Raw genomic sequence first — 8,842 nt, 5'->3', positions numbered from 1 at the left:
CGAATACAAGTTCAAATCAAAAACCATCTTAGCCGCAACATAGATATTGTAGTTATATACTTACACAAATTTTTCATAATTTTGGGATACCGGTGAAAATACTTGAGAAATTGACATATGTCGGTATAAGTGGGGATTCTTTGGACCGTCAGGTATCCATTTTACAAACTGGTTTTATTAATATTTTTTTAAATAAAATGATTTATTTTATAGATATTTATCTATAATTTTTAAAGCCTCAAAAGAATTTATATGAATTTTAAATTAAAAATTAAATAAATTATATAATTATATTAATAATATATTATTATTTATTATAAATATCATAAAGCATGATTAATTTTTTCTTAATCCCCTTTTTCCTTTCATATTGGGCTGACAGATAATGAATTAGGGAATTAAGAAGAAAAATGTAAGGAGAGAGAAAAAAAGCATAGATTTAGAGGCTTTAGAGTTATTTTTGTTAGTCGGGTCTATTGGAAGATTTGTTTGTCTCGAGGTAAGGAATCTTTACTTATTTTTTATTTCAATAATTTTGTGTTTTTGATATTTTTCCGATTAAATTTGTATTTTCATTACTGAAAAATAAGGATAATTTTGTATTGATAAAACTTTCATTGCGTAACTTTTTATATATTATAGAGATTGAGATTATAAATATTTTGAGTATTTATTTAAAATTTTTGCTTGGTGATTTTGAAAATTCAACGAGTTTTATCTATTCAAAATTTTACTTTGACATCAAAAAATAGAGTTTTAGTTCAATAAAAGCTCCAGAATGTTGTTATATACAATCCCTAGCCTAATAATTTAGTTAATTTCTAAAAAATAAAAAAAATTTGCTCAATAGGATTTTATGTTGCCTGCCATCAAGAAATTTTGATATTTTCTGAATTAAGCTCAATTATGTTTTATTTACTACAATGTATTAAAAATGAATGTGGATACGTGATTAAGTAATAGATGGCCACTATTATCGTTATAGTACTGTTATAATAATATTTGTGTGGGAGAAAACAAGTAAAGACCGGTTATTCACTAGCTAGCGTTGGATGGAAATTGATTGACATGTACATAATAGTGGACCGATGAGCTTTCTTTTAAATATTATGGTTAAGTACACTGATTAGGGGTTATAAGAAGATGATTACTTGCCGATGGGCAAAGAGTAACGATTGTGTTTACTAAGTCAATGGGTTACTGATACTAGAAAAATATCATTATAGCCAGGAGTTTTACTTGTTTAATATGATTATTAGAATGCATGCTACTAGATCACTATCATTATATGGCTTTATTGTTAATTCCACCAATGATGCTAATGTTACAACTATTCTATTGTTATTAATATACTGATCACATTATATATATTGAGCATTTGCATTGGACATTGATATGATATTTTTTTAGCATGTGATACACAAATATAATTATTTTTATGTGATTTTACTATATTGTCATGATTTCAACATCCTTTATTTATTTTTTGATTTGATGTCTTATACAATATCTATACTGATTTTAGTATTAATAGATGATTGCTATAGTGATTTGATAGCTGAATTAATTTACTGATTTATTTATTGTATTTTCATATGATCATGTTAATGCTACTGTTATATATGATTTGATTGTTGATGTTCATATTGCTCATTTATCTTATATTGAATTCAATTAAGTTTTGGTGATATGCTGGGCTTTTTAATTCATTATATATAACTAAAATTTTTCACGTCATGGTAGAGAATCAGGTGTATGAGATTGATCAGATCAAAATTTTTCATATTCTATTTTTTTTTTAATTATTTTTTTATACTCATACTAGAATAGTGGTAGTATGATTATATAGATACTGAGTAGCGTATATGATTTTTTTTGGAAAATGAATACATATATAAAAATTGATGTTTTGGCCAATAGTTGCTTCAGCTGATATTTATCATTAATAAAAGAAATTAGATAGTTTTGTTGTTGTTATTAATTAAGGATAAAAAGAATAATTCTTCCAAATTAAATTCTAGAACATCACAGCATATAATTCTCATCTCATTTTGTACAGACAACGACAACTTTCGACATATTTATTCTTGACCTAAACCCTAAACTGTTAAGACACCATTAGTTGTCAATACCAACCATCAAGACCTCTAGCCGAAAATCCATCACATCTCATAGTTCCTTTAAAATCCTATCTTGGTTTTGTTAGATCTCTTCACTAACTCCTCTAGCGTCATAACTAAATCTACCATCATCATCTAGATTTACCCTGGCCAATGTCTTCTGATGACCCTTCTTGACTCCTAATAAGTCATGAATTCTATCCTTAGTTGTTCATCTCCGTCTAAAATGCTTCATCACCTTGCATTTATCTCTTCTAGATCTTCATCAAAGAACTCAAATCTCAGCTCACCTCTTCACAGTTAAATTTAGATTCAGTGCCCATATCAAATATTTTGTTCTTCTTACAACAACACAAATAACACTCAACTTGCACCCTATTTCAATGATTTAGGGTGATATTGGTCAATGTTCTTCTTTGCAAAATTATAATAGTTTAATAATTACACTGCCGCCTACACCATCACCACTTGTATGAACCTCCAAGGTTGATTCACAAAATTTTCTCTTCATATGGAATAACCTCATCAAATTAAGTTAAGTGTTCTAGATATTAGAATGCTTAGGTGGATGAGTAGCTTACTGGCTTTAAACTTAGAGACAGAATGTGAAATGAGTATACATGTGAAAAGGTTGGAATAGCTCAAGTGACAGATTAGATTAGATAGAATCGTCTTAGATGGTCTAGTCACTTAATGTGTTGGCCTTCAGATGACCCTATTAGGATTGTAGATGTATTAGATCCAACCTATGTCAAGAAAATTAGGGGCAGAACTAGAAGACTTTGTTAATACGAGTCAATCGATTGAATGTTTCGAATTTTCTCCATATGGGAAATATCGCTATTAAAAATCTGAAATAGGCCCCCACTCTCTACATGAAGGGTTGCGGGGCTTGAGATTCAAGTGAGCATAGAGGCTCCATCCGAGCACCATCATTGCCCAACTATAATTCTTTGACTAATATTTTCTAACTACAGTTGCTCGACTACGATAGGGGTGTCAATAAATGACCCGACCCAAACCTGAACAAAAAAATTCAGGTTCGGGTTGACCCGTTTAATAAACGAGCTGGGTTCTGCTTGTGCATTCTAACTCGTTTATTATACAAGTTAGGTTCCTATTCACTTGACAACCGAATTTTGACCCGAAATTAAACCATTTAATATTTGTTCTCTTAATTTTCTTTTTTTATTGGTATAATATTCTTATTTTTGATAAATCAACCTAAAATTTATGATTAATGAGCTAATAATAATATTTTTTTAATTAAAACGAATTAATGGGCCATGTTCAATTAAGTTGTTAGCAGGTTGGGTTTGAGTTCAATTTTTTGACATATTTTTTAAATGGGACGGGTTCGGGTTGACTTTATTCAGATCAAGACAATATCAAGCCGAACTCGAATTGACTTGTTGACCCATTTTGACACCCCTAGATTATAGTCCTTCAACTTCCACTACCTAACTATGATCCTCTGGCCACCATCATTGAACTATGGTATTTTGACCATCTCTTTCGAATTACGGTCCTCCAAATCTCATCAATTGACTATGGTTCTCCAACCTCCATTGTCCAACAATATTCCTCCAATCATGGTTACCCAACTATGATCTTTCAATCACTTTCACCAAATTATAGTCCATCCACTGTTATGCAACAGAAACCACCCTCTAAACACTTTCGCCCATCTACAAACCTCCGACCTCTATCGCCCATCTACGATCCGCCTATAACCATCACCATACTACAATCCTCTGACCTTCTTCAACCTACTACATCATTCAATCACTATCGCCCAACTACAATCATCTATCATTCTCTCGTTAAAAAAAAAAAAACTAAAATGTTAATCTCTCCATACTATCACAAATATTCTAACACTCAACAATCAAGAATCCCCCAATTTTTATCCCATCACACCAATTTAACCTTAAAAAAACTTTTCTTCCCAATAATCCCCCAAAATTATTAGATGAGCATAATTCATAATTCAAGCCTCAACTCTATATTTTAATATGTATAATTCTTCATAAATATCACAAATGATCTCACACATAAAAATAAAAAATATATATACTAAAAAAATAGAAACTACCTTATAATAAATTAAGAAACAAGCTAAGTTTACCTAATAATGTCCCCCATCCCCAACTTGATGCACATCGCTATCTTCCTTCCCTCCAGATTCAGATGCTCTGCACTCTAATAATACATTTAACTACTTTAATTAATCCATTAAATAAGTCAGACTTTGGCTCTCTTAATTTATAAATGATACGCAACCAATTGTTAATTATCTTAATTATGCTTTAGTAGTTAATCATATACTAATTTTAATATATCTCATCTTGCGAAGACGACCATTATACTGCAAACGACAAGTTAGTCATGACATCCATCGGAGAAAACTAACGAGCACTCCAACGCATAATGTCATTTTAGTCATCATTAAAATAAGAACATTGATGGCCTATGTCGGGCCTGTGACAGCCTGATTAATTACTTGAAATAATTCTACAAGTTAAACTATTTGGTTATGTCAGGCTTCATTGCTAGTATTGCAACACAAGCAATTTGAGCTTTGACTTTCAATGTTTTTAATATGTTGAGATTGTAGAGATTAGTGTAATACATGTAGCGACACAGTAGTAGATGATGGTGGCATGGCTATCGTTGTTATTAGTCGTAGTGGCGGCGGTGGCAGATGATGATGACTATCGTGGTCATTGGTGGAAGTGGCGGCGTGGCGGTTGATGATAGTGATTATTTGAAAAGCTCTCACAACACTTTGGCTTATTTGAGATTTCTTTTATGAATATGTTTATTTGAGGTATTTTCTATAGTTATAAATTTTTATTTTAAAAATATTTTTTGAAAAACAATTATCACCGCAGCCACTGTACTTGTCGGCTACCACTGTAAGTCAATGGCAAACACCTCCAGTTACACATCGGCAACCACCTATAGCCATCGCCGCTATTTCGCCCGGCGCCTACCATCACCAACATATTAGAAGAAAACATATTTTGAAGATACAATAATGATTTACATCAAAATGATATTTTTTCACAGATAGAATTTTGTTAAATTATATAAAAAAAGATGTATAAGCTCAATCAAATGACTCCTCACTAATTAGAAATCTCTTAGCTTGTACTAAATTTGTTGAGGTCATCTCAAAAAAATTATTGAAAAATTATGTCATAATAAGCAAATCAAAGTTCATTAAAGGCAAAGTAGGCTAACAACTAATTAAACATTATAGGCTATAAATATATACATTCCACTTCAAGAGTAGGAGAAAATGAAGTATATAAAAAAAAATTAATAATAAAATAAAAATATTATTAATTAACATAGAGAATAGGACTTATATGTAGTTCCACCATACATAGTATAAAGGACATAAATGGGTTTTTCTTTATTTCTAAATAATGCAAGCAATTCATTACTGTGTGGGGGCAAACAGAGATTAATTGCTAGGATCCAAATACTTGGAAGGTGGAGGCACATGGCAAATTAATTGGTAATTTAATTAGATTGAGTACAAAGAGAGGGAAGAGCCATAAAAAATCATAAATGAGGTGGGTGGACCAATTTTTAAAATTCAGAAAACTAAGGCATCGTTTGGGACGGCTTTTTTACTGCTTCTAGAAGCAGCTTTTTAGTACAGCAATTCATTACTGTGTGGGGGCAAACAGAGATTAATTGCTAGGATCCAAATACTTGGAAGGTGGAGGCACATGGCAAATTAATTGGTAATTTAATTAGATTGAGTACAAAGAGAGGGAAGAGCCATAAAAAATCATAAATGAGGTGGGTGGACCAATTTTTAAATTTCAGAAAACTAAGGCATCGTTTGAGACGGTTTTTTTACTGCTTCTAGAAGCAACTTTTTAGTACAAAAAATTTAATTTTTATACTAAAAACTGCTTCAAGAAGCAAGAAAAAAGCCATTCCAAACGAAGCCTAAGTGTATTGGCTTTTTTTTCTTTTTTTTCTTTTTTTTTTTTGGATTTACATACATACAACTTTATTTCATATTATTTACATATCTATCACCTAAAATTTTAATATTACATGCCTATCAAACATAGAATAAATATGGGTGCGTGGAATGAAATATTAAAGTTTATAGGGTGGTATGGAAAGAATGAAATATGTTAGTGATATATTTATATGAGTGATAGGAATGTAATGTTAAAGTTTTAAGTGTTAGATGTGTAAATAACATCAAATAAAGTGGTATATATGTAAATCAATCACTTTTTTTATTGGATTTTTTCATATATATTTGGATGTTTATGCTTTTTGTTTTTTGTTTTAATTAAAAAAAAAAAGAAACAAAAATATAATTAAATTTGTCCTTAGGATTAGGATTTCAAAATTAGAATTTTTAATTTGAAAAATATTACAAATTCACCCCTGAAGTAAAAAAAGATGCAAATCTTTACCCAACATGAAGACATTTTTGTTTTTGCACTTCAAACTGAAACACCCATTATTCTACTGATATTTGATTTCTGAGCATCTTCATAAACCCCCTGTAGGAAGTAACAATTTCAAAGTAATTTTTCATTAAGGTAAAAAAGTAAATTTTCAGGAGAGAATTTACAATTACTGTAATAAAATGTTGTTATGTATCCATTAGCAGTGGTCAAACAATTGAAATTTGCAAGGGTAGTACTGCAAATTTCAAAATAACAAGCTCCTGTTTATAGAATCTTAACTAATATAGATTGTACTACTACGATTTGCAGCTTAGCTGGAATTTTTTAAAAACAAACACTTCCATGCCTTCAACAATTCAATAGGGTAATGCAGCTCACTGTAGTTCAGGGGCGGATCCAGCTTCTTTTTTCAGGGTGGACAAAAAAAAATTTTTTTGGTGGGGATGGACAAAAATGCCTAGGATTGATAAGATTAGAACAAAAAATATTTTTGAGGGGGGCAAAATGCCTAAAATACTCAAAATATTCCAAAAAATCTCTTATAAATATTAAAAAAAAAAATTTTGCCCTAAGACTAGGGTGGATCCGCCCATGTTTTTGTCTGTTGGTTAGAAGCTTTGGCTAGCAACAAATTGGTCTTAAATTCAAGTCTTGTGTACGTGAAGTTTGTATGAATTTGTCTTAATTGATCTAAATACCTGCGGAATCATCAAAATTTGTAGGTCATAGTAAAAGTTGGGAAAATCTTTTTTTTATTATTATTATTGTAAATAAATGGAAGGGTGCGACCATATCATGACCACTACATTGAATCTTATCAAAAGTTTACAGTTAAGCGTGTTTGGACGAGAGTAGTACTATGATAGGTAACCTCCTAAAAAGTCCTGATGTTGCACCTTTTTTTGATACATTCCCTAACATGACATAATGGAGAAAAAAGATTCATATAACCGACCCCATGTAATGGAATAAAAGCTTCATGTTGTTGTTGGAAAAAAATGGGGTACAGCTCATGTTAGTCTATTAATTGTGTGCTTAGGCTAGCAATAAAGAGATCTTGAATTTAAGACTTGTGTATATGAGTTTACCTTAATCGATCTAAATGCCCCACACACACACAAAATAAATGGGGTATCAGATCAGGAAACCAAAATTCTAAAGAGAGAAGCTCTAAAAAAAACTCTGATGGATTTACCAATAAGTGTACATAATGAGATCAGATGATCTATCATATCCAAACTAGATCAATGACTTCCTATTTATAAATACGAGGCAAATTCAACAGCATTGAATGGCCATAAAAGGTGCTAAAATATGTTCTGGCGGCGAATACAAGCACAAAACTTCTAAAATGCTTTAGGTGGGTTTAATATCTTGAGTTGTGAGGTCTGAGCAGAACTTATCAATCTTGGCAACAAGGCCATTCTAAGCAAGTTAGACTCAAAAACTGGCCAGTTCTAAGGCTCGGCGAGTTAAATGTGTTCACAGTCAAACCAAGCCAAATATAGGCGTACAATAGGGGAAATTATCAGGCGCAGACACCGGATCTAGAGATGCGTCCGGATACTGCACATATCCTATGCTTAATCTCTGCCTACCCTCTGCATATTTACTACGTATATACTACATATTGCAGTAAATAAGCAGCAAATATTTAGTTGTGAGGATTTGCTGCTTATTTGTTGTGTATCTACAAATATGCAGAGCGTACGTAGTGGATCCAGTAATCCGGATGCATCTCTAGGTCTAGTGTCCGCACCTAATAATTTCGCGTAGGGCCACAAAAAGTTAAGCAAAGTAGGTGAATAAAATCAAAATGAATAAAGTGAGAAGACAAAGGGGGAATAAATAGAACTTACGTGCGAGCCATAACCTTCTGCTATTCAAAAGAGCAGCCGACCGGGAGTTTCTTGTAAGTGTGGTTTTGGAATCAGTCCATCGAATTAATAAAGCTTGGGAAGCTCCTTCACGACACTTACAAAGCCTCCTTTCCTACTTCTTCTAGAAATGATCAGCAGCACAAGTCTCCCTTCCTGTTTAGTTTTGTCCTGTTCCTGCAGCTCTGCCAAGTCTTCTTCTCACTGATAACTTTCCCATTCGCAATTAATTGAGGCAATTGATTGTTACTTTTATCTGATTGCTACTGTTAAGAGAAGGATTAGTGCAGCCCATACCAAGTTCTGACTCAAAAGTTAGACAAGCTTGTTCATGGCAGTTTGCACTTTAGACATCTCTGTCCTACAAATGTTTTAGAAGCTGCAAAGATTACTT

This window comes from Dendrobium catenatum, unplaced genomic scaffold (genome assembly GCF_001605985.2).
Source record: "Dendrobium catenatum unplaced genomic scaffold, ASM160598v2 fragScaff_scaffold_853, whole genome shotgun sequence".
In the NCBI taxonomy this organism is placed as follows: Eukaryota; Viridiplantae; Streptophyta; class Magnoliopsida; order Asparagales; family Orchidaceae; genus Dendrobium; species Dendrobium catenatum.
The sequence above is the reverse complement of the archived record's forward strand: the minus strand, read 5'-3'. Positions refer to the sequence as shown.